The sequence below is a fragment of the Pleurodeles waltl genome, chromosome 4_1, assembly GCF_031143425.1.
Source record: "Pleurodeles waltl isolate 20211129_DDA chromosome 4_1, aPleWal1.hap1.20221129, whole genome shotgun sequence".
Taxonomy (NCBI): domain Eukaryota; kingdom Metazoa; phylum Chordata; class Amphibia; order Caudata; family Salamandridae; genus Pleurodeles; species Pleurodeles waltl.
This window is the reverse complement of record NC_090442.1, coordinates 954,108,583-954,117,344: the sequence shown is the minus strand read 5'-3', so window position 1 is coordinate 954,117,344 and position 8,762 is coordinate 954,108,583.

The following is an 8,762-nucleotide window of genomic DNA, read 5'->3' as shown; positions in this document are numbered from 1 at the left end:
CAGCGGTGCTCTTCTGCACGGCGGGCCCTGTTCAGCGGTGCTCTTCTGCACCGCGGGCCCTGTTCAGCGGTGCTCTTCTGCACGGCGGGCCCTGTTCAGCGGTGCTCTTCTGCACGGCGGGCCCTCTTCAGCGGTGCTCTTCTGCACCGCGGGCCCTGTTCAGCGGTGCTCTTCTGCACCGCGGGCCCTCTTCAGCGGTGCTCATCCAGCAGGTCAAGGGAGCCAGACCTGTGCTGCACTCCCTGCTCAGTCGCCCTCGGACCGTGACGTTTCTGGACCCTTCGGGGACGGACTCCTGGCCTCTTTAGTGTCCTCCTTCCCAGCTGGGATGTGACATGTGGGGTCCACCTTCTCCGCGCTCCTGCTGCCCTTCCGCTCCTTTGATAGGGCTCTCGGGCCCTTGCCTCCCCTAGATGGTGTGGCTGGTGATGTGGCCGCACATTGCTCCTTGGGGGCAGCCCTGTCAGTCCTCGCACGGCGGCCCTTGTTTTTGCGGGTCCTCTTGCCGGGGGGGGGGGCTGGACGTGTCCTTGCTGCTGATCGATGTGTCACTGCTGGCAAAGGGTGGACTCCAGAACCCATGCACAACAGTGACACTCGAAGCTGGGCTGGTGGTGGCTGCGGTGCTCTTGGGACTCTTTGCAGATGGAGGGGGGAGCTCATCGGCGGGAAAGAGGTTAAGATTAGCCAGGAAAAGCTTTTTAGGTCCAAGGTAAAGGGTAGGAGAAGTGGTGATGGGAGTGGAGGAACAGGATGTGGTTGTAGGAGAGTCAGGTGTGCTGTCATTGGGTGAAGGTGCTGGTGCTGTAGGCTGACGTGAGGTGGATGGCTGTTGGGTGGGTGGCTGCCTGCGTTTGTGTGTCTTGGAAGAGGGGGTGACAGACACAGTGGGAGAGGACACAGGGGACGTGTAAATGGCAGTGGGGGTGGTGACTGCACGAGTGTGGACTGTACTGGAGGGTGAGGTGGTGATGGAAGCACTGGCTGATGTTGGGGTGCATGCAGGTGTGAGTGTAGACGTCACAGGGAGGGAGGAGGGAGACGAGGAGGAGGGGGACACAGAGGTGGTTGTGACTGCTGGAATGTCTGCATCTGTGTGTTGCTTGGGTGAGTGTTTGTGGGATCTGTGGTGCTTGTGTCTGGATGAGCTGCTCTTGGGTGTTGAGGTGTGTGCAGGCTGGTCTGATGGTGTGGATGGGATAGGCTGAGGAACAGGAGACAGAGACAGGCTGGAGGCAGTCAGAAGAGGGAGGCTGGAAACAGGGACAATGGCTGCCGTCAGTGCTGAGGCCAGAGCAGTGAACGCTCGTTGATGGGCAGCCTGACCCGAATGAATGCCCTCCAGGTACGCATTGCTCTGTTGCACCTCCCTTTGCACACCCTGGATGGCATTCAAAAGGGTAGTCTGCCCAACAATGAGCGTCCTCACCAGGTCAATGAGCTCCGCACTGAGGGCAGCAGGGGCAACAGGGGCAGGGGCTGAGGTGCCTGGGGCGAAGGAGACGCGCGCCTTCCTGGGCGAGCGGGCACGGAGCGTAGGCTGAGGGGCTGCTGGGAGAGCGGTGCTGGTGCGCTGGTTGGCGGCTGTACCTGTAGAGGCGGGGGGCCCGGATGTTGCCGCCACCGCTAGGGAGCACCCATCCGAGGACGTGTCTGAGTCGCTGGTCTCACCACCGGTCCCCGTTGTGGTGCTCCCCTCGCCCTCCGGATCACTGGTGCCCTCGGTGTCTGTTCCTGGGCCCACCGGGGCCTTGTGTCCTGCAGCTCCCTCGTGCTCCGATGCCAAATCTCCTCCGCCTGATGATGCTAATGCACACATGCACAAGAAGATGAAGAGAAAGGGTGGGGGGAGAAAAAAGAAGACCAGGTTGAGTGCATGCAATGTCAACACCGTTGGCGGAGAGGACAGACACAGGAGCCTCATGCACTAAGCCGCGCATTCGGGGTACACTACTCAGTACTACTGACTAGGACAACAGGCCAAGAGACGTCAAACGCGCACATGGGTGATGCTGGACCATCAATGGCTGTACTTGTCACCCTACAGAGGTGGGGGCCGGGGGCACAGGGCCATGCCTAAGGGAGAGGACTACACTACAGAAAGCGCCCTGGCCTAATGTCACCCACAGCCCTCCTCCCCCACCAAGACGCCTCCACTGCGCAGAAAGATAGGAGAATGTGCTGATACTCACCCCCTTGTGTCTGCTGTGATGTCTTAAAGCGCCCATCCAATTCAGGGTAGGCCACCGCCAGGATCCGGGACATCAGGGGGGTCATGGTGCGACTGGCACCCCTCCTAGGTTGGGAGGCCATCCCCAGCAGTGTTTCTGCGGTCTTCCTTGTTCCGCGGCGGATGTCCTCCCACCTCTTGCGGCAGTGGGTGCCCTGTCTGTTGTGGACCCCCAAGTTCCGGACTTCCTTGGCGATGGCACGCCAAATCTCGATCTTCTGATGGGCGCTGACCTATTTGACATGTACAGGGTGGAAAGGAGGAAATCATCAATGACCTGCATGTTAGATGTGATTGGCCCCCCCCCCACCAACTTTGCCATATGGCACATGCTGTCATCTGTCGTGCGTTGCACTCCTCATTCGCCCCCCACCCCACCAACTTACATCCACCCCAATCCACACAGGCATAGCCCATTCCATGTGCACCCGGTGTACTCACTTGTTGGTCTGGAGGACCGTAGAGTAGCGCATACTGGGGGAGGACCCCATCCACGAGCTTCTCCAACTCTTCAGACGTGAAGGCAGGGGCCCTTTCCCCAGTCGCAGCAGCCATTGTCACTTCCAGACCGAGGTCACAGCAGCACTTGCAGTATAGGTCCTCTCCTGTGGATGATCAGGTCTCGAGTGATCAATCAGCTAGGAAATGGCAGTCACGCCCGCGGCGGTGCGTACCGCGGCGGTGCGTACCGCGACCGCCGGCGCACATCGTCATTGGCTCCTGAAACCCATAGGGTTCAATGTTAACCAATGCGGCTTTGCGCCGCGGTCTTCGACCGCCTACCGCCACGGTGTGCCCCGCCAGCGCATTGACCTCACATCCCATTGTCCCACTTCACAGGTCAGGCAGCCGCCATTTCAAGGGCCTACATGGCTTCATTTTGACTGCGACACACAGGCCTAGGCCTTGCATTGCCACAGATACACGCCTTTCAACCCATTGCCATTCTTTAACTATGCAAGCTGTCTGTACGTACCTGTGGTTTGCCTGACTCTGTGCTCCATGTTGTCCTTCCTAGGCACCGTCCGCTGGGACTTGCGAGGAGAAGGACGAATCCTCGCGTGTACCGACCGCTGGTGGACCTGTCGACAATGGAAGAACGCCATATAATACTTCGATACAGACTTGACCGTGCCACTATCCATGAACTGTGTGCCCAGCTGGAGCCAGCCCTGATGTCCCCCATCCGCCAACCCACAGGGATTCCCCCTCTGGTGCAGGTTTTGTCAGTCCTCCATTTTTTGGCAAGTGGGTCATTCCAGACAACAGTGGCCATGTCATCTGGAATGTCTCAGCCTATGTTTTCAAAGATTTTGAGCAGAGTGTTGTCTGCCCTGATGAAACTCATGCGGAGCTACATCATTTTCCCAGAGGAGGGTGACTTGCCTACAGTGAAGGGTGATTTCTATGCCCTTGGACATATCCCCAACATCATTGGTGCCATTGATGGGACCCATGTGGCTTTGGTACCCCCAAAAGACGATGAGCAGGTGTACAGAAACAGGAAAAATTATCATTCGATGAATGTGCAGGTGGTCTGTTTGGCTGACCAGTACATCTCCCATGAAAATGCCAAGTTCTCATGGTCAGTGCATGACGCGTATGTTATGCGAAATAGCAGCATCCCCTATGTGATGGAGCAGCTACAGAGACAACGTGTGTGGCTAATTGGTGACTCTGGTTACCCCAACCTGCCTTGGCTACTGACCCCAGTGAGGAATCCCCGGACCAGGGCAGAGGAACGGTACAATGAGGCCCATGGGCGAACTAGGAGGATCATCGAAAGGACCTTTGGCCTCCTGAAGGCCAGGTTTAGGTGCCTGCATATGACAGGGGGATCCCTGATGTACTCACCAAAGAAGGTGTGCCATATCATCGTGGCCTGCTGTATGCTTCACAATCTGGCATTGCGACGTCAGGTTCCTTTCCTGCAGGAGGATGGTGCAGATGGTGGTGTTGAAGCAGCTGTGGAGCCTGCGGAGAGTGAAGAGGAGGAAGACTCAGAGGACGACACAGACAACAGGGACAGAGTAATAGAACAGTATTTTCAGTAGCACACAGGTAATAATCACCCATGCCATTTTACATTTCCTGAAAGCCTCCTGCATCTCAACTTTGTCGATTTCCCCCCAGAACTATAAACATGATGTTTGATTTTCCCTTCCCTTTTCTGTGCTGTATGAGCCACTGCGTGACCTCGGCTTGGTTGGCCCATGGACTAATGCTAAGTTACCTCGGTATGTGTAATTCACAATGTTAAAAATACGTAATTGATATGTAATGTGTCATACATTTTGTAAATAAGACAGGCTGAGTCCTGATTGATTTCAGTGCAATGTGTGATTTATTATTAGTGCATAGATATTGGTACATGATAGTGAAACAGTGATGGGTGGGGGTGGAGTAATGTCCATGGCAGAGTCCAGTTCTCAGTCTGACAGGTGCATTGTCCATATGCCTGTGGCAGGATGGAGCAGGGGCAGTTCAAGGTTTGACAGGGTGGCAATGTTGAACAGTGGGAGGACTTCAGGGGGTATGTGATGCTGGAGGGGGTCTTGACATCCTACTCTGTCGGTTTTTTTGATCTCAGGCTCCTTTTGCGGGGTGGTTGTTGTTCAGCAGGAGGTGGGGTTCTGGTGGGCTGTCGTTGTGGTGGGGCCTCCTGTCCACTAACGCCGGCGGAGGTGGTAGGCTGTTCCTGTTCCTGGCTAGTGACAGGGGCCCTGTGTGATGCCACATGGTCCCGAAACGTGTCCTCTATACGGTTCAGGGCCTGGACTATGCTCCCCATAGCGGTTGAGATGTTGGTGAGTTGGTCGCTGAACTCCATGTAGCGTTGCTCCTGCTGTGCCTGGATCTCCTGGAACCTGGCCAGTACCGTCGCCATCGTCTCTTGTGAGTGGTGGTAGGCTGCCATGATGGTGGTGAGGGCCTCTTGGAGAGTGGGTTCCCTGGGCCTCTCCTCCCCTCCTGTCGCACAGCAGCCCTCCGAGTTGCCCTGTTTCCCTGGGCCTCTGTCCCCTGGACGGTGTGCCCACTCCCACTGCCCCCAGGTCCCTGTTGTTGTTGGGTTGGTGGGTTACCCTGGGTGTCCTGTAGTGGTAGACACACCGCTGCTTGACCTGTCCTAGAGACAGAGGCATGGGCCCGCTGGGTGGGAGCTGTGCTGTTGTTCCCAGAGGGGGTTGGGTCTGCAGTGGCCTGTGTCTGGGTGAGGGGAACCGACTGCCCAGAGGTCCCCGATGGTCCGGGCTGGTCATCAGGGTCCAGGTCGACAGAGCTGCTGTCATCACTAGGGGCCTGTTCCGGGGGTGGGATGGACATTTCTGGTCCCTCCTGACCGGTGTGTTGTCGTTCGTGTCCTGCATGGGGTAAGAGGGTATGGTTATTGTTTCTGTGTGTGCATTAGCTTGCGTTTTATGGGTGCCCTTGTCCCCCAGTGCTGGCATTCCGTTGGGGGAGGTGTTGTGAGGGTGTTTTGTGGGGGGGGGGATGGGTATGTGCAGTGGTCATGCTTAGGTGATGGGTGTCCATAGTTTGGGGATGGCATGCAGGGGTTGGTGTTGGGTGGGTTGTGCTGGAGAGACATTCTCAGGGAGGATGTGTGCTGGGGGGTTGGGGGTGAGGGTGGGGGTTAGCATGCTGGGGGGGGGGGTGAAGTGGTTGGCTTTGTACTTACCAGAGTCCATTCCTCCGTGTACTCCAGCGAGGCCATCAGGATGCAGGATGTTTAGTACCTCTTGCTCCCATGCTGTGAATTCGGGTGGAGTGGGTGGGGGTCCCCCGCCAGTCTTCTGCACTGCGATGTTGTGTCGCGAGACCATCGATCGCACCTTCCCCCGTAGGTCGTTCCATCGTTTGCGGATGTCGTCCCTATTTCTGGGATGCTGTCCCACCGCGTTGACCCTGTCCACGATCCGCTGCCAGAGCTCCGCCTTCCTAGCTATCGTGGTGTGCTGCACCTGTGTGCCGAAGAGCTGGGGTTCAACTCTTATAATTTCCTCCACCATGACCCGGAGTTCTTGGTCCGAAAAGCGTGGGTGCCTTTGTGGTGCCATGGGGTGGTGTGTATGAGGTGTGGGGTGGTGTATGTGATGATGTGTGTGTTGGTGTGTGGTGCTTTGTGCTTCTATGTGGTGTGTGTGATGTTGTGGTGTGCCTCTGTGTGTCTGGCTCTCTATTCTCTGATGTGTCTCTCTCTCCTTCGTCTCTGGTTTTTGTTGGTAGGGGTTTGTGGGTGATGTGGGTGTGTGTTTTATATGGTATTGGATGTGTGGGAGTGGTGTGTGTATGTGTTTCAGGTGTGTGCCTTTCAAATTGTCCAATGTGGTAGGGGTTTGTAAAGGTGTGTGTATTTTGACCGCGGCGGTGTGTACCGCCAATGGAATACCGCGGTTGAATGACCGCCGCGTGGATTTGCGGGTCATAATGGGATGGGCGTATTTCTGTTGGCGTGGCGGTGGAGGTTTGGTCTTCTCCAGTTTACCGCTGGCCGCTGATGTGGCGGACTGCAGTGGAGGGCGGATTTTTGGAGGTTTTGCAGTTGTGGGTCAGAATGTCCGTGGCGGCTGACCGCGGCCGAGGCGGTATTGTGGCGGCCTTCTGACCGGCGGTAAGCGGCTTTTACCGCCGAGGTCAGAATGACCCCCATAGTCAGTAGATTTTCAATGGGGAACACATTTTATAACAGCAGGCAACTTTAATGTATTAAATAGATTGTTAATCTTATCATCGTTCCAGACAGGGGATCCAGACGAGGAAATAAAACCTCTTTGGGACCTCAACTGTCTGAAATCATGAACAACACCAAAACCATACTATCAGCGAAATAGGTCAATTTAAGCTGTTCAGAAACACAGCAGGCTCCGGTAAAAGTGACCAGTTCAGCTACTTTGGATGAAAAGACTCCTTCAAGCCAGGATGCTTCCATCACATCTGAGACTGTGGAAACTACATAACCAGCTCTCAGGGTACCATCTTTATCTCTTATACAGGAGCTGTCAACAAACATAATATAGTAATTTTCATCTAAGAGGACATCTTTAATGTCAGGTCTTGGTTTGGTGCACACTTCAGACACATCGAGACAGTCATGCTCAACCTCATCCTTGTGGTCATCAACATTTTCAACAGGATTGGGCAAAGGAGTAGCTGGGTTCAAAACATTACAGTGTTTATTGTTAACATTAGAAGAGTCCAATATAACATGCTCATATTGTTTCAAACGTGCACTTGTTAGATACTGGGTATTTGTACAGGTCAACAAAATTTTCACTGAATGGGGAATTAAAACCTTCAGGGGGTGGCCCATAACGATGCCTTTACAATGTTCAATGCTGATGTTAAGAGCAGCAACAGCCTTTAAACAACTAGGCAGGGCTGATGCTACACGTTCAAATGTAGAAGAAAATTAAGCCACAGGCATGTTTGCATTTCCATTCAACTGTGTCAAAACTTAGAGTGCACATCCATCTCTCTCACAAAAAAAAAAAAAGAAAAACATTTGTTATAATCCAGCATTCCCAGTGCTGGGGATCGGCATAGGCTTTTCCTCAGCTTGTAAAGGCACTTATTCAGTTGTCATCCAATGGTACTGGATCAGGCACATCTTTGTGTGTCAGCTTTTGTAAAGGCTTGGCCAAAAGAGAAATGTTTTGCATCCACAGGCGACAATAGCCAGCCATTCCCAGAAACATTTAGACGTCTTTCTGTGTAAAAGGGAGATTCTTTTGCATGATTCCTGAGATTCTTTCTTGGGACACCTTCCATTCACCTTTCTCATTGTGGTGACCTAAATACAAGACTTCTTTCTTGCAGTACTGTAAGTTTGCAGGGAAAACTTTATGTCCATTTTCTCCTTAATGATTCAAAAGAGCAATTGTATCTCTCCTACATGCTTCACTGGTGTTTGACACATCCAACAGGTCGTCAATATACTGTACAAAAACTGAATGTACAGCATTTTAAGGAACTCCAGATTCTCTTTCAAGATCTGGTTGAAAAAGGATGGTGACTCAGTACACCCTTGAGGAGTTCAGCAGCAGGCCAAAATGCAATTGCCAAATTTAAACACAAAAAGTAACTGACTTTCCTTGTGCAATTGTATGAAAAAAATGCTTGGCACAAATCAATCACAGTAAACCATTCTTTCCTCATAGGGAATTTGAAATAAAAAAACTGCTGGAATAGGTACCACAGAACAACATGGAACAACAATCTTGTTAATTTTTCTCAGGTCCTGGACTCTGAAGTGCTTTCCATTGAGATGCCACGGTCCTAGATTTGGGAAGTTTCATGGACTTCCTAAAATCTCTTTTAGGACACCTTGTTCAATGAAACTATTTATTGTTGCCATAATTCCTGCAATTGTCCCTGTTGTCATATTATATGGGAGTTTCTCGGGATACACTACATTTGACTTCACTGTTATTTTATAGGCTTAACTTATTTGTTGGGTCTTATCTCTTTTCAGGAAAAATCCCAAATCGCATGTGTCACTGTGTCTTGTAATTCTTCAGGCAAATCATTACAT